General features: G+C 36.1%; 1 long non-coding RNA gene across 1 annotated transcript; it reads left to right on the forward strand.

The window, feature by feature from the left end:
- Positions 1-17,113: 17,113 nt before the first annotated feature.
- LOC138116303 (uncharacterized) lies at positions 17,114-20,531 on the forward strand. The gene is made up of 3 exons (XR_011154101.1): positions 17,114-17,179; positions 19,855-19,909; positions 20,168-20,531. It is a non-coding gene; the product is annotated as an uncharacterized lncRNA (long non-coding RNA).
- Positions 20,532-20,644: the final 113 nt, after the last annotated feature.

The following is a 20,644-nucleotide window of genomic DNA, read 5'->3' on the forward strand; positions in this document are numbered from 1 at the left end:
TTGCAAAAAGAGACAGGCTGAGGACTATTAGTATTGCTTAGACTGAGAAAAAAAGTTTGGCTTTAATTTAGTTTTAATGAAAGCAAGATAATATCATTGGTGTGTGAGCCAGGGATTATTTTTTTTTACCATATAGTTTTACTGTCTGTCCTTCTACTTGACTTGTTTGACAGCTTTAAATACTCACCTATTTTTAAAAAGTAACAGCTATCTATGTGAAAGATTAACTTTTTCTTTTTTGACAAATATTGTACTTTGAATAATAGATGTCCAAACAGTAGAAATGACTCAGTGTGTTCAGGCTGCAACCCTTTCACTCTGTGTATGTGTATTGTTAGAATCAGCCAAAGCTAGAGCCATGCTGGAAGATTTGGAGCCTCTAGCTTTGAATTTATGCACTGTGACATGTATTAGACCCAGGATTTGCTGCTTTAAATGTTTTTAACTTAAATTTAGCAAATTGATTTTCTTCAGGCTTTACTGATCCCTGAGGAAATCTACAAAGCAAACCTAGTTAGAAGAAAAATACCACGATAGTCCTAACATTACTTGCATTTAATAAAATGCATAGTAAACCGATATAATATTATTGTTGTTTCAGATCTCATTCTATCTATATTCAACCATTGTTTCTTAATTCTATAATTTGTGGATTTCTTTGGTTTCTCAAGCTTTATGTAAACTCTTTGGATTGCCTTTTTGGAATATTCTACACGGTCTACTTTGTTCAGTTTGGTAGATTTTAATCAATATAAATCCCATTTAAAGCATTTGAAAGACTTAAACCACAGACATATATAAAGACTCAAATTTGGGGGATAGAAAAATATATTAGGAGTCAAGATATATTTTTGTTCCTTTTAACAGTACATATACTGTCAATATAAATCTGGAAACGCACAGACAGCACTCAGTTATTGACAATTTCTTCTGCATCACCTTTCTGTCCACAGCAGCTGCAGCAGAATTAAAGACCTTCCATTACACTTTCTGGTTGCCAGCATGACCCCAAATGCCCTCTTATCCAACAGAATGAATCTTTTTTAAAAAAAAAATGAAGCGCGGGTTAATTGCATATTTACATCTTGAGAGACCAGAAGAAAATAGCAGTGTTATGTTAAAATCATTTTTATTTTTGTATATATGTTACAATAATTTTCAGTAACCTGATGATATCAGTTCTATTGATGTCATGGAATAACTTCCTATTCAGGCTAAATATATTTGCATCAGTTTTTATGCTACTATGCTTTTTGTGTGAGGGAGTAATTAGATTGAAATTGCTTAATTATAAGTCTAAAGTTAAAAGCATTAAATAGTGCAAAAAGTCTGACTACTAAAGCTAGTAACAATATAATGTGACTATGTTTTTCATTTAGCAATAACATGATCATCATTGCAATTTCAATGCATTCAAAGTAAAAGGCTGCAGAACTTGGGCTCCAAGTCTGAGATGGATTCAGTGTTTTTGAAAGCTGTTAAAATAATGATAGAGATTCTGGAAGGAAATATATTTTCCAACATACTGGTGGTCTGGGAATACATTCTGCTTGTAAGAGCACAAAACACATATTTACTTTTAAAAAGACAAGATGTCCAAATCTCATTTGAATAAATATTCAATTTGTCACTGTCATATTCTATTGGTGTTAATGAATGGTATATTTTGGACAGTTACATTGCACAGGAAATACCTACTTTTCCCATTGACAGGAAAGAATATATTTTCTAAAGTGTCAGAGATACTTAGTTCTATTGAAATAAAATTCTTTTCACAATTTTGAACCATACCGCTTTAAATTGGTAGTTCAGCAGCAGATTAGCACACAGGCACATTTACATTCACTTTTTCACCCTTCTTTACATCCTCATCCATCAAGCTCAGACCCTCTGAGTTTTTATTATATTTTTAATGAAATGTTAATATATCATTTGAGAGAGCAAAAAAATGGAATATGTGAAAGGAAATAAATCACTGGCACCTAAAATATTATTCTGAGAAATTGAAAAGAGGACATGGATCTTTTGGTGCTTCTGTGCAGATGCTGACTTTTAGAAGCTGATGATATTACTTAGCATCTGCTGAATGTGTCTGTTTCTTGAGCCTGGTGGGTTATTATTTTTCCATTACAGCTGTGTTCCTGGGTTGTTCTGTAATAGTAACATAGTTTTTGCAGACTGACACCACAAATTATGTGGCAGTATTAAACTATCTTTACTCTTGGTGTTTGAATAACAGAAGGAAGTCAATAAAACAGATGAAAGCTGAGGTTTATGGAGACAGTTCCAGCTAGCAAGGCAAAATGATGTGTGTTGCATATTCAACAGCAGGCAGAGTGTTTCCATGAAAATGAATATTTAGGGATGCCTTTATTAATGAGACAGGACATCAAGTTAAATGGAAAAACAATAATTTTTTCTTCTGAAAAAGAAGTAATTTCCTGGGCATGTAGGCAGCTTCTGCAATTGCCTTTCTTTCATTACTACATTTTGTGCAGTGTATTTCCAAACACTTTTTGTAAGATGATTTCCCTTAGAATGATTGTCTCCTAATGTTTGCAGCTTGACATTAGTGTTTGATGTCTGAGGTTGCTAGAGAAAGTTTAAAAACTAAGAAATAGACTCTTTTCAATCCTCCACATGTAAGCATTTTGTTTTAAGTCAGATAGCTCAGAGAAGTCCAGGTGGTCTGCACTGACACATTTGTGTTTATCAAACTGCTGTGCAACTTTTTTGGAAAGAGAACAGACTTTTAACAGCACCGACTTCCTAGGAAAACATCAATTATTATATTTTGACTGCTGACTGGCATTGATGATATTTGAATCTCTATTGTCCACTACAGTTATCTGTTCTAGGCTTTGCAGAAGGCCGACCAGTTTCCAATGCCCCAGCCACCACTTTTACTGCTTGCAATACTGCAGTAACACTGGGAACATTTTGTACTTGAGGCTTCCTTGGATTTTTGGGCTTGTAAAAAAATTGACGGTATTCCAGAGAGCTTCTCAGCTGATTTTCTGTGCCCGTTGACTTGAAATTGTTAAGTTTTTCTAGGTGCTCTCATACATTTTCTTTCATTACAGGCCACGCAATTCTGTTTTGTTCACAGATGGATATGTTTTATTTCTGATTTAAATGTAGCATTAAAAATATAGTAGCATGTATTAATTTTACGAATTGATATTTGTACTACCTGTATAAGGCACCTGGCATATGCCTTGCTTACAATTCCTTTTTTATCACAATTTGTTTTTAAGAGCATGTTCTTGATATTTGTGACCCAATTGCCTATTTGATTGATTCCTTCAGTGTCTATTATCAGCCACCAGCATTATAAATATTGTAACGTGGGTATTAACCTTTTGCTTTGTACCTTTTTGTAGCGCTAATACATTTTATTGATAATTAATAATTAATAACTGCCATTCTGTTTTTTTTGCCTTTGTTTTCAAATCTACTGCATTGCTGGTATCCAGTTGGAAAGGTGAAGCAATTGAATAATTTGAAAGTGAAACATTATGTCTCATCTTGGAATCAGGAGGGAATTCAAGGAACTATTTGATATAGACTCTCTTTCAAGTTTATTTAAATAGGATTTTTCAGTTTCTGAACTCACACTGGAAAAAGTTCTAGTTGATGTTAAAACTACTTGCTCTATTTAAGGCATTGTGCTTCAGCTTGGAGGCATTTAAGGCAATGTCACCTGATAGGGAGCTCACCAGAGTGGATTTATTACCTGGATTGTTGTCTTGTGCTTCAAGATCTGTGGAGAGCAGGACTTGCTAATTATATATCTTAACTTAGATTGAGAAGAAATATTTAATAATACTTTTATCAGAAATATCAGATGAAGTTTTACAAAAAACAGATTTAGTTAGAATTACATTCTGTGCTATCAGCAAGGTTTCATTGCATGTGTGTGGCCTGTATGGCAACACCATACACTTATCAATATGAGGAACACAAGCAATCTATTATTCACACTGGAAGCTCAGTCTGTTGTTCCCAACATTAACCCACGCTACTGGAAAACAACTTGATCTTCCTGACTTGACAGTTGTATATGGACTAGTGCGTGTACAAGCAATTAATGGACCCATTTCCTACACATGTATTTAATTATTCCTTTTGATCTTATGTGTCTAAAATGTACCTGGCCATACTTAAACTTGCTTACAGCTTAGCTGTGCACCATGTAAAGAAAGGTGATACAGAGCCTGATAACCATACTGAGCATCTCCAGCTGTGGGAAAGCTTTTCTGCTCTGCTGTGAACAAGGAATGCCTGGATGGTTTGGAAGTGATTAGAAAATAGTTATCATTTTAGCATGCAAGGCTTGTAACTTAGCCTGGTGAATGTGTGTCTGCCTCCCTCAGAAACGAGTGACAAACTTTAACTGCAGAGAACAAACCAATTCTGCTCATCCTACCTGGGAGATGCATTTGTGCCCAGGAAAGTGTGTTACTTAATCCTTCTCTGCCATTTACCCTACTGACAGCTATTTCAGCTGTACATACAGAAAATATGGGAAGTAAACAAAACTGTTCTCACTCATTAATTTAACATTGGACTCTGGGAAATGAGTGAAGTTTTCAAGTGTGACCTTCATTTTTAGTTGCCCATACTTTACAGCTGTCTAATATTAGCCATTTGCTTTTTCTGGATTCAAGAAGATTGAACACCTGCTTTTTCTACCAATTACTACTAAAAGTAAACTCTAGATCTGGCTTGAAAAAGAACCCCTCTGAAAACCAAGTAATGAAATTTGAGACATTTTGGAAATATGACTTTTAATTTCCTGCACTTCAATGTCCTCGTCTGTACAATGGCCATCCCAGCTGGATGTTGAGGAGGCTTGTCAGCTTAGTCAGAAACTGGAAGGAAGTCATTAATACTGTTCTCAGATTGCACTATAAAAACTCAGAGAGTAAAAGTCCATGGTAATTCCCTTTCCCCCATGGAGCTCTTTTCTCACTGCTCTGTCAAGGGAAAGATTGAATTTCTGTTGCCCTTCAATGGACTCGCCTCTAAATCTCACAGATGTTGGGTGCTATGCAGAAACTCAATCTCCATGGCAGTTAAGTGACACTGGTGACTGTAATAGTTGTCAGTACAACCTTAAGGGATCTGTGCTGTCCACTTAAAGGATCCAGTGGAAATGATGGATATTAGCTCACACTGCACTTTTCCATCCTTTCGTGCCCATCCATCAGCACACGTGCAGAAAGCAAGGAATATGTGTTATCAGAGTGACCTCTATCAAATACACAGAATAGGAGCTCTCTGGGGGGAGCTTTTCTAGGGCCATATTTGTCCCCTAAAAAATGTTTGTGATGTTTGTCACATAGCATCTACTGTACGTCCAAAAATGTCCCACTGTGAACTTACTGGGCTGGCTGTCAAATACATTGACCTCTTCTAATTGGAATACTTGCATTGAATAGTAAATTCCTGGGTCTGTATTTACCTCTGCAATGTCTGATTAACTCTGTGTGAGATTGGTCATTCAGGCCTCAGGTTTGTAGGACCTATGAACTTAACTCTCTGCTAATTCAGGGAGTTCTCATTTTAAAAGTTATCTTTTGTGTGTTGAAATTTAAATTACTTGAAACTCAAATAGCCTTTGGATTTTGCATCATTTTCTCCCAGAGTTTTGATGAAGCAGTGAGCCTGCAAAAAAAGGTATAATTGTTCAGCTGACCACCCTGTGCAGGCCTGTTTTTGAATAAAACTTTCTGTTTCTTCAGCAGTTGAAAGTTTGTGGAGATTTTGATGATACAAATGAAAGGCACCTCGTCCATGCACCAGAGCAGCTCACAATGCTTTACTGGAAACTGCAGACGGAGGCAGATTGTTGTGCAATGCTGGACAGCTTCCAATGCATTTTCTTCAGTGCACCTGTGCTGCAGGTAGAGTGACCCATTCGTTGCCAACTTTTACACGGAGTTAATTTATATGGAACTCCACTTATGAAAGATTAGGTTTTCACACTCTTGATTGATCAGTCTCAGGTCTCTCAGAAGTATTGCATTCTTGGTAATGTATCAGCTCAGACTCACAATAATGTAGTTTTTTGTCATTAATAGTTTCTGATTGACAGGCTTAAATTTCTCATGGCTGAAATGGCCTAAATTTCACATTTCTGAATTTTACAAGCTATACTAGGAAACTGCATGGAGAAAAATTTTCACTTCTAAGATAGGATTCGGGACAGAAGAGGTAAAACAAACCTAAAAACTATTTGATTTTTTTCTAAGTAAGGTTCTGACTATTTATTTCACTTGTTCTGTTTGAAAGCAGAGTATAATACTTTCATAAATAAAATTTTAAAAACTAGGAGTAGAAATAGTTGTCTTCTTTTTATTACCTGTTTGACTCACTATGTTATTGCCTGGAAAATCAGCAATAAGAGAGCAATATCCAGGACATTTTTACACACATTTACCCTCTTATGTACAGTCTCAACTACATTTATGTTTAGTATATTGAGTCCTTGGTTTTATACAAGATAATCCTCCTCCTCCACATATATTTGTAGGTGAATGTAGTAGTTCTTCCATTATCAATATCTAAGCATTGTTTATTAATTTCTGACTAAACTTCATGAACCTATCACTGTTGAGAACAGATGTGCTGTAACCGAGATACAAATGGAAAGATTATGTGCTTGACCCTGCTTATGCATGTTGGGGTAAATGAGCTCCAGCGGGGTGGTGGAGCTGGACCCTTCAAGTCTGACTATAATTGATGATACAAACCAGATAATTAGAGACCTGATAATTGGAGATGTGAAAGCCTCTCTAGCAGAGGGACACATTTAAGTGGTTGTGCTTTTGGCCTCTCTGTAAGGAAACTGCTTGTGGAAAGAAGACTATATTTTAATAAGATTTCATAAAAACAAAAAAAAACCCATTTGTCCATCATGGAATAGAATGTTATAATTCATATTCTGGGGAAAACAATGCTGAATTTTACATCCATATTTGGATCAAAATCAAGCACCATCTATTTCCATCTTAAAGCCTAATTAGGTACATAACCAGAGCAGCAGCAAATCTACTGGTATTACAGCAGTTAGTAATTTTTTATATTTCCACAATTTCAGAGTTATTACAGGGACAAAATAATGTTAAAAGAGAGGCACTCTAAGTGACCCGAGATACCACGGTAGTGCCAGTTAGAAAAAACAGAGATTTTTTTAATATTGCATTTTATAGGCAGTTAAAAATGCTCCCAAACAGCTTCACTCATGCATACAATTCCCTTTTTTAATAACCTTTGGGCCTCCAGAAAGCAATGAGAACAATGTGATTGTTCTGGAAATGCATTTCTAAACAAAGTATAGTGGTATATTCACACCGTATTTTTGTAATGCAGGAAGAGCGACAAGAGGGTATCACAGGAAGACTGCTCTGACTTGCTTGTTGAACTGTTCTCCCCCCATATAAGATGTGAATGAATAAAACAATAACACTACCATTTTTTAAGGATTACTTCTGATTTGGATGACAAAAAAAGGGCTTTTAATTTTTATTTTTAATTTAGGACTACAGTTCAAAATTCAAGTCTATAAAAAAGGTGATGATGGATTGTTGATTGCTTTTTTCTGTCTGTGATTATTGGTGTGTAGCAAGTTCATTCTGAGTTTGGGCAGGAAATTTAGGCAGTGAAATCTCCATAGAGCTTTTCATTTTATAAGTAGAAAAAAAAAACAAACAAAAGAAATTGCAGAGTAAGAGCCTCATGAAAGCAAACTATTCTGAGGAGATCTCTCTGTTACCAAGTAAGGTGACAAAAGGATGACATCAGTTGCAACACAAGTACTTATTGAGGAAATATTACAAATGACAGAACCTATTGAAGAGGACCTTCTGCTTAGACTGCCAGTCAAGCTTGTCTAATGGTAGTAAAGACAGGAGAATGAAGGCCTGAATTTAAAGGAGGCTTCAGCAAAGCAATTGCAGTAGCTAATTACTTTAGGTGAAACAGGTTCTGTAGGGTGATTAAGAACCAAAAGAGTGAATACTTGCAGGCTATACTGATGCTTTAGAGATGTATTTTCTTTTACACATCTTTCTCATCCAAAATCTTAGTCACAAAAGACACTTTCAAGATTTTTTCTTCATTTCTGGTTGGAATGAATCTCCAAATCTTTATGTGAAAGATACATTTATATGTCAGAGGAAAGGTAGACGAAGCCTGTTTACAGAAGATGCATTTTCATAGCAAGATAAACCTTGTCTCTGTTTTACAGACAAAATTAACTGAAGTTGTTTGCCTAGAAGATTCAAGTCTGGAAAAATCTTAAAGATTTTATAATTAGTGTGCTGACAGTGGTGTATCTGTTATTGTATGAATAATTTGTATAGATATGGAGTCCCACTCTATATTTTATTGTCTTTTGGGCAAAAGTAATCATTTTAAAAAATTACAAACCAGTCAGATGGTTAAAAATCTGGTTTGCTTCCTGGCTTGAATCACTCTGGATGGTCTTTAAGTCCAAGTTATGGCCCTTGACTCCAATGTCTTGATGCAAAGTTTGCACTTCATCTGTGCAGCCTCATTGCCTTGAGATTTTGCCTGAAAATTATAACTGAAAGGTGCTGGAAACCAAACCTGGGTACTGATTGCATGTGACAAGTAGGGTAGAAATGGGCTGTCACTCTGTGTGGTTCAAGGTCTGTGAGCTAGTAAGAATAAAACAAACTACTCCTATCTTCAGCAATACTGTGGAAATCACTGAATATCTAAAAGCTGTTATACTGAATTTATACTTTTGGATTCCAAGGTTTTCTTTTAAGGTTTTGTTTTTGTTTTTTTTTCCATAAAAGTGCTATTATTGGAATACAAAAAATATTTCACATTTCCAAATGGGAATAATTAACATAAGAAAGTCCTTCAGAGCAAGGCAGTGTCTTGCACACTTGGTGGTTGTGGAGGAAAGGCAGGTCAGGTCACTGGCCAACCCACATGCATTTTCCACTCTGAAGGTGCAGAGAGGCACTGGGACCTTAAACAAAACCCTCAGACTCGGTGTGATCCATCCCAGGATGGCAATGCAGCTGGATGTGCTGGTTTATAGGGCACTGCTCCCACAACTCCATTCTTTTAACGTAGCTGCTCTTTTCTGCTAAAACCACTAAATAAGTATCAAATGGCATCATTCAATGTATGAAGGATGGTTAAGGGAGTGGATCCTCATTCATACAACTTTGATTTTTAGACCATTACATATAAAGCTCATGAATCTTTACCAAACTGCTTCATTCACTGAAACCCAGAATTGATTTTTTTTTCACTGTGAAGCTTGTGCTAAACAGATCAATGTTTAAGCATGTCTGAAAGCAAGGGTCATAAATCACCTACTTTAGTACAAACTCTTGGGATTTCAGTAGCGAGTTTTTAAAGCCTGTAGGACTAATGTTATATAAGGGGTATATCTAGTTACTATGCTGTAAAGTATTTTTCTCTCCTAATATCCATGCATGCAGCTAGGAGAGGTTTTACTTGTTCTATGATTTTGTTTTGGCTCAAGACATTTACTAGCTTTTATTAAAAATGAATAACGGTGGAAAAATATATCAAACGTAATATTTTATAAAGTTTTGGGCTTTTTGGTTTTTTTTTTTTTGGTTTTTTTTTAGTTTTTATGAAGTGTTATGTAAAGTCCTTTATGAAATTTAGCATTTACCTTGTGTTTGTTTAATCAGTTACTTAATTTGTATTCCATTCACTTCTAAGCACTATATTGGATGCGATGGAAATGTGAAGGAAGAGGACAATCTGGTTTTACTCTGCTACTTGTGAATATGACTTACATGGCACACAGCATATAGAGTTCCTGTCATATTAAAAGTAGTGTTTCCTATTAATTAACTACACACATGGAAGCCCTTGCCTAAAGTCTCAGGGCTACAAGTGCTACTTGAGCAGTTCTTGGAAGGTGACTGTTCTCTGTGTAAGGTTGTTTTGTGTGAGTCTGTGTCTGTAAGGAAGAGCTGCAAGTTAAAACACATTCTGGGAAGGAGCAAAAGAAAATGACGATTACATCTCTGTGAATATGGACAAGCTTCATGTACAGCTGGTCAGTTTGTTTCTCTTCTGAGAAATGAGCTATAAAGAACACATTGTATAAGACATACCTACCACAGAATTCCCTACTCCATGGTGGCTGGCTTCCCTTGGGTGTCGTGGTGCAAGGGCTCTCCAGGCAGCTCTGCCATTGACTCAGAGAGCAAACTTGATTAGCCTTGTAGTTGTGTTTCAAGGTGTTAATAATACATAACTTTGCTTTTTCTGGTGTGTAAATTGGGATGATGATATCTTAATTTGATGTCAATGAGCAGGTTTATAGGATTTTTCATAATTGCAAAAGATGTAAGTTGCCCATGCTCTGGAATTGGAGAAGAAAGGTTTCCTTGGTTTGAGATACATCTTCTGTATTCACAAATTAGAGGTTATACTTTGTTTTGTGCAAGAATTGTATCTTCTCAGCTGATGTAATTTGCTCAGATTTTCTTCTTTCATTTTTTAGGTTGTTATTTTGTTTTATCCACACTCCTAATAAAATAAAATTTTACTTTCTAATTTAACTCAAGTTACATAGAAAATCTCTTAACAATATGGATATCAAAAGTTAATTATGCAAATAATTCAAGTACTCCACAGAGACCTTAGGAGAGTCAGACTCAATTAATCAGTAACAATTGAAACCTCATAGTTCTTATTGTGTTTGATTTTTATTTGGGAAAATAACTTTTGAATGAAAATGGCAATTATTTAATACTTAGTTTTCATTTCCATACAAACACAATGTACCCAACTAGGAACTTGCAGGCTGTAAAAAAGCAAAATGAACTATGAACTTTACTAGTCTGAAAACTCAGTAGCTTACATATTCATGAGGCTTTATTATTGTCACTGATGGATAACATTGTCCATTTAATTCACTTCCTACCTCTCTCTATGAGTCTCCAAAGTCAAATCCCTCGTGATTTGCTCTGTGGGTGTTTTTCAGGTTCATTGAATATCAGAATAACTAACCTTTTATTTATTTGGCCCATTACGATGTCTTTCATATGGGCTTATTCATATTTGTTATTTACCGGGTACATCAACACATTTGTCCTCTGAAGATTAAGCTTACTAATTGGGAAATACGTTTTCTGAGTAGTTTACTCTGTATAGTTTATTGTGTATAACCTATAATTTCAGGGACTACACTGATTATAGAGAATTACCTTAAATCCCTTGGAATAGAGAGTATCTATAGAGAGTGTTTTTTCTGAAGTCAGTATTAAGCATCACTGCAATCTAATGTAAACTCTGTGTGCTCCTAATGCTGATTGCAGGCACCACAAGCTCCAGTGGGTTACAGGACTGAGGTTTGAAAGTGGAGCGAGATTATTTGTAGCTGAATAGAGGGTAAAGTAGTCTGTCAGCAACTTTGTATGTGTCATGATGGTAGTGAAAGGAGAGGGAACTTAGTAATGTTTGTCAGGGTGCAAGAAAGACTGCCTGATCCGTAAGGCCAGGGAGCAATTCCACACCCGGCAGCGTAGGGGTGAGTTACTTCCTATTATTTTTGAGAGACCTAACAGAGCCTAACAGACCTCTGTCCTAACAGAGGTACTAGCCCTTCACTTTTCTGAACACGTTTTTTAATTATCGGCCCTGAAATAACCAGCTCCTCTGGATTGCCTGTGGGTTGGCACAATAAGAGAGACACAATTCTGTCACTCCCAGAGGATGGCTGAGACTGACTCATGCAAAGGTATGCACCACTCTGCCCAGCCTGGAAATTCTGCAGAATTGTGTAATGCAGAATTTCTACGTTGAAAAGTTACCCATGTATGAACTTCAGGTATCCCTGGAGTTACCTGAGGGTTTTGAGTATTTCAGTTTTTGCTTCTGTTGCCTAGATACCTTTTGGATATAGAGTCACACTGTTTCCTTTAAAGCCTCTTTATGTTATATGTATTTGTCTAAACAAGATGTGAATCAGTTGATAAGTCTCTGTGGCTCCTATTACAAAATGGCTTCACTGTCTGCATGAATAGATTCAGTATAAAAATTTTGAAGAGATTTTACTTGTATTTCAAATTGATCTTTGAGAAGAGCTATATGTCTATTTACATCAAGAGACAAAGCAGAAGAATCACCAACTGGCACACCAAGCACTGTTAATTTGGTCTTCATAATACCAATCCCCAACTCCTTCCCCTCAAAATGTTGTTTCCGCAGTCTGTCAAGATGAGAAATGAAATTGAAACTTAACTGGAAATGACAAAGATGGTCTTGGAGACAAAATCTGATGAAAATCCATCAGTGTGGCAGAGGGAGATTGTATTTCAGGGCAGTTCACCTGTCTGAGCTAGAAGGACTCTGAAGCAGCAGACAGTGACAAAATGCTGGGTCTATTATTTGCATATTTATGTTAGAGCTGAAGATTTAAAATGTCCTCCCAAATTACACCCCATGACAGAAAACCTGAAATGGGAAATAGTGTGGTTTTGTGATTGGAGTACCATTTATAATATGGCTGCTTCCAGAAATCTCTGTTTGGGTATCTTGCAATAGGTGGAATTTTGTTTCAAAGAGCAGTAATTAACTTTGATCAACTGTTGTTGTATATAGAACTTTAATCTGACATGTAAGGTTGCATCTTAAAAATCAGACTCATTATTATTTTCATAGCAATTACACTGATCAAAATGGGTGTATTTCATTATAGATTTAGCATTTCTATAGTGATTGTGAGCTGAAAATTTAATCATGGCCTTCAAGTACTATATTATTTGTTTTCTGTTTGTTTGAAAAAAAGTACTATTTGAAAAGGAAAATAAAGGTGTGTGTCCAGAGGTTCTTTTCCATATTGAGGAGTGTTTGTGATATCCCTAGATATGTTAAGTCTGTTTTATACAGAGTAACTTTCTCTATGAGAAGTAGCTCTAGATTAGACACATTATCTTGTATTTACTACATAGATGCATTTGAAATTGTTCTTGGTTCAAACTTTGCCTGGGTAGCTCCAAATGTGTCACATTCAAATGACTTTATTTTCTTTCTTGTTTTATATCCATGCTTTCAGAGAATTGTCCTTTCAGAAAAAGAATCCCCTCTGTTGGGGGGTCAAATTCTGCACCCAGGTGTTAGTTGAACAATATAAATCAGGGTATGAGTGAGACTTTAACAAAAGACTCAATTTGATGTGATTTTCCGAGGATAGTTGCATTTCAAGATAACAATAGTTACTGACACCTGTATGGTTTAAAATAATTGTTCTTACTGTATTATTCTACTAATATTAGCATGTCCTAGCTGTCAGACATTTGAAACACCATCTTTCCAACCAGTTTTTGTCCATACAAATGATTAAAAACAATGGTAATTATGTCTAATAAACAATGACCAGATATGAATCAGTCTGGACATCAAATTTCAGTGGCAGATGTGCCATATGGCATCAGGACTACAATTGTTTGGATGTGTGATTTGACAGAGGAAATACTTGTTCACAACTCTACCAATATAACCTGAATGTTCTTTGGGTTTTATTTCAAAACATTTCAATATATTTATTTTATGCAAAGACTTAAATATGCCCAAAGTGCTTTTGAAAAGCCTCCTTTTAAATAACTCAAATTACTTTACTGTGTCAGTGGCTGAAAAATGTAACAATAAGTACTTTTCTTCTGGATATCACACATTTAAGAATATGCCAGCTGCAGTCTAATCATGCCACAATCTGTTCTGCAATAAATAGGACATTGAGATTTAATAAAATCTAACTTACTGAATGTTTCTTCTTTCGCAAAGCATTTCAGATTTTTTGGATTTACTTGAAATATTTAGTAGTTGCTCAGGTATAATTCTGTAATGTTAAGCATGAGATGTTAAAATACATATATTTTCTGTAGCTGCAGAAACAACGCTTTTATTCAAGTTCTGTAAATGAAAGGGAATGGTATCTATAGCTCTGTAATGAGTGTCATGGGAGACTGCAAGACTGGTTTATATCCACTTCATATATCAGAAAATGCACTGTAGTTTTATGACACAATATAAAATTGAAGGACATGAAGCCTTTTTTAATCTCATGGTTGTGTAAAATTTAGATCTTTCTTCATCAATCAAATGGGGAATAGATATATTCCTAATTATGCTACACATGGCAGTAGGACAGGGACACAGGTATCAAGTTTCATTAAGAAAATTGTATGTAAAATTTGCAAATGTGATTAACTGCTATACTGAAGCTCCAAATTGAGAAATGATATTTAAAGTTTAAAAAGCACTGGGCACATGTGTGGTGGTTAAATCCTCTATAATTCTGCCTGGGAGGGTACATACAGAGCTCAGTGTTTCATAAAGCAAGAACAGTATTTTCTCATCTGATCCACCTAAATACTTCACATATAGAAAATTGAAGAGGAATTAAGTGCATTCTAGTCTTCAACATTAAACTAAGAACATGTCCATCATTTTGAAAGTACAGATTCAAGCTGGAAAATTGTTTCATCTCTTCTCCCTCTGGCACAAAAATGTTCCCAATCAGATGTTTTTAATGCATTGCAGTGAGAAGTATTCAATATGTCAGTGTTCAAATAGGAATGATGGTGATATGATCTCATTGTCCAAGAGGCTTTATTATACAAAAAATCCTTGAAAAATTCTCATCATTCTTTCACCTGAATATTTTCTTATCTAAACCCTACCTCTATATCTCAGTTTAATTTCCTCAGATATTTCAACTTCCAGTTGTCTACCCTACTATGTACCTGTATCATAAATGTTGATGATCTGTATCTTTTTGGTGAGTCTGTAGAGCATTTATTGCTTCATTCCAGATTTCTATGACCATCAGTGTTAGTCTATTAAGATGTTGAAAGCATTATATTGGAACATACACTGCAAACAAAATGTAGAATAAAATAAATATGTTTGTATGTGTTAGATACTGAAAATTGCTGTCATTATTTTTGATGCATGTATGAAGGGTTGAGAATTCAAAATATTTTTATAATGTAGATATAAAACTTGTGCCCGTGGATGTTAATCTGGTGGATAAGACCCCAAACCAATAAATTATTGGTTTGCAGATATTTCACTGGCTTTTGTATTTAAGTATGCATGCAAAGAAGTTAAAGTGAACGGAATGTACAGGGAGACTTGCCGTTAATTTCTTTTTTATCTTCAGTTTGTTTTGTGTATAAACATGATGCTGTCCAGCCATAGAGGGCGTGCATTTTGTGGGAGTATCCTGTTTGTCTTATACAAAAGACCTGTTCCCCTTCTAGTTATTGTCAATTGTTAGAAATGCTTTCTTACTAATGGTTGATTCTTGGTTATTTTTAAAATGTTTGACCAAAAAGACATCTTCTGAAGCTGTGTGTGCTTCAGATTAATCTTTGTATTGCTCTCTGTCTCTTGGGTCAATATTCAGGCCTTTGAAACTTGACCTGTGGAAGACATACTTCAGTAGTCTCTAAGAAAATAATCTGGGGAAAAACTCCTTTTCCATTTTAACTGAAATCTGCTAGCTAGAAATGTTCACAGACCAGAGAAATAAAAAATCCAGTGTTTTCATGGGAGTGATTAGCAAACAAATGTTGAGTGTCTTTGAGCTTAAGATAAATACATCTTTTTAAATGTAGTTTTAAATTTTAAAATGCCTTAGGAGCTTTTATTCTTAGGCAATCTCTTGTACAATCTGCCTTTCATAGACTTATGTGCTAAATGCAAATTGATCCCAATTGCAATGAGAGGATAGGAAGAGAAAACCTTTTTATTCTGCCAGCTCAGTGTAATGGCCAGGAGGAGTGGACTTAGTAATTCTTCCTGGTGACATTCCAATTGTCTTCCTCTTTTGTGTATTCAGACACCAAGAAGCAGAAGGCTAAGCAAAGATCTTGGTAAACTATTCCTAATTAATTAAAAGTACTTGAAAACTCCCTTTGGAAAGGGATAATTAAGTTCAACTTGTTCTCCCCTGATTCAAGAAAAAGTGCAAATAATGGTTTGATATACCAGGAACTTTTATGTGCAAACAGCCTTTCCCCCCACCTTTTTATAACCAAAACATAGTCATAGACAGCAGTTTTGATAAAGCTCTATTTAATTTAAAATACAAATATAGTAAACATGTGGGCAACAGAAGAAACTGTTATTGATTTCCATGCCAGGTGCACCACTGGTTTCTGACAAAAAGCTGATTAGAGAAATTCTCTGCTCAGAGAAATCTCCCGATGTTGTGCCTGGGGCAGGCTCAGGATGGTGTTCAGCTGTGTCAGCCTTTGTGCAGCACCCAGACACAGTTAATGGATGGTGCCTGGCTGGGACAGGCTCTGCATTAACGAGAAGTGCTGCAGCTGCTTGCAGTCACAGAGTTGTTCGTCTTTGGGTCTTCCTTTTGCTTAGGAAGTAATTGGCAACAGCAGCTGGTAGAACATTTTCTCCTGAAATAAAATCCCCATAAGATAAGGAAAGTCAGCCATTTCCTTTGCTGGATGAGAGTACAGGGCCAGTTACATTTGTGGACAGTAAAAATTACGGGTCACAGCTCATAAGGGTTTCCCATAACAGCTTTGCCCCAGAGTGTGGGCCCTGAGTGTGTTGAATTCAGTCCTCAAGGCACGAAGTGACCAAGCCTGTTCTGAATCTTGCTTTACCTCCGAGTGAGCCTGTGATAAGGCTGGGGTTTGAGCTCCCTGGCTCCTGGTGGTCTCAGGGCCCACCTGGGTCATGCCCCACCCTCTGCCCAGGGAGCAGCATGGGAGAAGCTCTGCCAGTTCTCAGGGCCTGCTGTGCTTCACTACAAGCAAGTTGTCCTTACTGCCACGTCACCCCAGGATCTTCTGTTTCAGGAATACTGCACCTTAGTGTTTTTAGGGCAAAATTTTCTCAGAATTTCTGGTTTCATGAATTAAAAATAGAGAGAGACTGATGCCAAATCAGAATAAAATTGTGTTTTTATGAAAAATCTATCCAACCTTTGAAGTCAGGTTTACTGACCACAGGGAAGACTCAGCTCCTAGTATCTTGTAATTCAATTGGAATGCAGTTATACCATATTTGTAGTCTGAAGTACAGTAAAAAGAAAGTCAAAAGGAAAGTGGATTTTTTTGTCATTACATGTATTCCTTACTAGATATGTTTTAATTGATTGAGATGTCACCAGGTGAGCTACTTTAGTGATTTTTCTCTATCCTTATTTACTGATGTTTAGATGATCTATAAATGCAGGCAAAGAGTGATGTCTAACCTCATAATGCATTAGATTATTGTACCTCATTTTTAGTCTAAAACCCAAAGATGTTGCAGGAAGAGAACAATGTAACAACAGTATGGAAGAGAACTGGAACATACTGAAAAATTCACTGCCAAAGAGGATACTTGTTTACGGTTGTGTAGGTTTTTCTTGTTTTAATTGTAATGTTTTTGTTAAGAGGTATAGTTGGATTCCTGAAGTTTATATAATAAGTTTCTGAATTTGAAACATTTTAGTGGCTTTAATAGTTAAGATTGAGCTGCTTTTTGGTAATTACAGATATGGCTGTTTGGTATGGTTTGTCAGCCCAAAGTGTTCATCAAGCTTAGTCTTAGGAATAAAATATGTCGCAATTATTTGAGACGGCTCAGTAGCAGAGTGGAAGGTCCAGCAATTGCTATTAAAATGTTATGGATGTGGTTGCAAATGGCAGGGGAACAACCTTACACAAAGAAGTCCAGACAGCACAGGAAAACCTTTCCCAAAAGACTGTAATTATTTTGACAGAAGATATTATGTGCCAGATTTAAATAGCCAACCCTTGAATTGCTGTAACTAGTGTCAGAAGAGATTTTACAGTTCTTGGACAGTGGCAATTTTTGTGTTGAGGGTGACAAGTGGATGAGAGCCTCTGAGTCAGAATGCAGGATTGTACATGAGAAACTTCCTGGTCATTTGCTTTACAATTGCAGCTTGATCCAAAAGGTTTTCAGTATCTTGCTGGACATATTCATTATTTTGTAAAGCTGTAGCCAAAGTCACAAACTCTAGTAAGCCAAATTCTGCAACTTTGCACATTTTTGTTTATTCCAGTGTATGTACTCATTTATTTTATTTTTAGGATGTTGCAAAAACCATTTTAGTTTTGCTTTTGCTTTTTTTTTCTTCCTTTACTCACTCCTCTTTTCAGGAAGGAGTTGAAAGAAAGTCAAAAAGAAAACTGAGTTTAAAAATTTTCTATATTTCTTGCTAGATAAGCTTTCTTTTGATTGAGATGTCATCAGGTGAGCTACTTTGGTGATTTTTTTCTATACTTATTTGCTAGTATTTAGAGGTTCTAGTGTTTACTATAGTTAAATGATCCTCTTAGAAAAGAGGAGATGGTAGAGAGTTATTTTCTCTAAAAAATAATACTTGAAATACCTTTTTTTTGTTAAATACTGCTACTAGGACTTCAAAATAAAACAGTTGTTTATTCTTCTCTGGAACTCTTCTAGAAGCTAAGATGATGTACCTTCTCTTAAAAAAGCACAATTTTTTTACACTCTCTCTCAACTACAAATTTCCTTGTGGGAATGTGTGCTTGAATCATGCAATATTCTGAAGGCAAAACAGTTTATTCTGAATTTGTGAGAATAAATAAAACCTCACAAAGTGGTTTCTTCCATTTCACCTTTTTCTGTTTCTGTCTCTTATGGGCAGTATTTGTTTATGTGAGCTTTTAATTTTTTCTGCTTGTAATAACATCAAGTTCTCTAAGAAAACTGGGTGGAACTGAGCCTGCCTGGAGAGGAGGTTATGAAGACTATAGTGGTAACAAGTGAGAATGCTAAAATTGGGACCAGCCAACCTGGCCTTAGAGGGGTCTGAAGGACCTACTCTGAGGCTGGGTAGACTTTTTGCAGCTCAGAAAATTTGTAAGATGGGGAAAATCAATTCTAGAATGAAAGATGTGACTACATGGACAGTAGTCTGGGAAGGACTGCGTATACTTAATTTTTATTGTGTTCTGTTATAGTTTTCCTTTTTTGCCTTTTCTGGTTAAGATGGCAACTCCTTTAGTTTAATTCCAATGAAATTTGTCTTTTTGGAGTTTAAAACCCTATCAGTGTTCTTTTGGAGCTTGCTACAGGCAGGTGCCCTGCAAAGCCATGAGCACCTCAGGGTCACTGTTTTTACTTACTTCTGAGATAATTGTACTTGTCTCATAAATGTACTTGTCTCAAGAATCCTACAAATTCTTCTGCATGGCTTTCTAGACTGCATGAGCAGCGGTGGCATTGTAGCTGACTCTTCAGTGATTTTATTGCTCATCTAGGGGAGCTCCAAACTCTGCAGCCCTGCTCCAGACAACATTTGGATATACAAGCTTCATGATTAGTTGTCAAAAAGTCAACTTTGGCGTAAAATGTTGAAGAAGATGATTGGTCACAACATTTGGATTAAATTCAATTTTGCTTACAGTTAATGTTGTGAGCAGAGATGTGATAGAATTTTCCAGTATCCCTGAGTATTAACTCCCAAAATACAGGCTCATCCTGTGAGGTTGTGCTCATTCTGCTTGTGAGATGTTAAGCCAAAAGTTTTCCAAGAACTGTATTCTCTGCAAAAGCATGAACATACTCACTGTAAACATGACAGGCTGTGCAAGGGTTTAGTCATGAGCCCATTCAAGAAAACAGCAATTTTTGCTCTGAGGCCAGAATTTCTTTTCACTGTGGGGAAATATCCCTGGGTTAGTTCAGTAGAAGTTCAAAGCAGAACTCTCCTCAAAAGAGTTTATTCAGGCTGTCCAGCTAACCTGGCTCTACTGTTTGCTGAACTTCTCTCTGATCCTATGTGGTTTTCTCCATGGCTGTCTTCAGGTCTTGTTCATGTCTGCCAGAACTTGCCATACTTGGAGAAAAGAGGGATGTTCAGGTAGGTTTGTATTCTATTTGACCCCAGGGTTTATGTGTTTCTGTTCCTCAGGGAAGAGGAAAAAACTGTGATGTTTTTAAACATACAAACCAAAAATACCTTGTCATAATGATGTTGTCAAAGTATGAGATTTTCACCCAAAATAACGTCATCACTGTTTATTTGTTTGCTTTACTTGTCTCACTGAGATGTTTCTGTAGGAAGATTTGAGGGGTGTTTTCTTAGCTAATGGGAATGGCTGCAAAAAATGTTTTACAGATCTCCTGAGGGTGTTTTTACTGCAGACTGAAGGTCTGAATCTGGATGAAGATTTACTGTTTTGAGTCCAGAGACATGTCCAGAGAACTCTGCTGTACGTGGCTCTTTGATTCTACTGTCCTCCACTTTCCTCATTGATTGCAGAGAAAAGTCTTCAATTTTCAGTAAGATACAGCAAATTCAATAGCTATAACATTATCTTGCTTCAAGTTTTCTCCAGGAAAACTCAATGTTTAGGGGTTTATGGTACTTTAAGCAAACCCTTTGACATTGAGAACTCTTTGCTTTCTTGTACCACCCTAGGCATTTTGCTATATTTGTGCTGTAATTCCTTTATTGCAAGTAATGTCCTTTTTTTAGTATGACTAATAGTACTTATTTATTAGATCAACATGCAGAGCTAGGTATATGAGGAAAGAGAAAATTATTTTTAAATATTAAATAAATATTACCTTCACATTTTTGTTGTCTAGAATA

Source organism: Aphelocoma coerulescens, chromosome 10 (genome assembly GCF_041296385.1).
Source record: "Aphelocoma coerulescens isolate FSJ_1873_10779 chromosome 10, UR_Acoe_1.0, whole genome shotgun sequence".
NCBI lineage: Eukaryota > Metazoa > Chordata > Aves > Passeriformes > Corvidae > Aphelocoma > Aphelocoma coerulescens.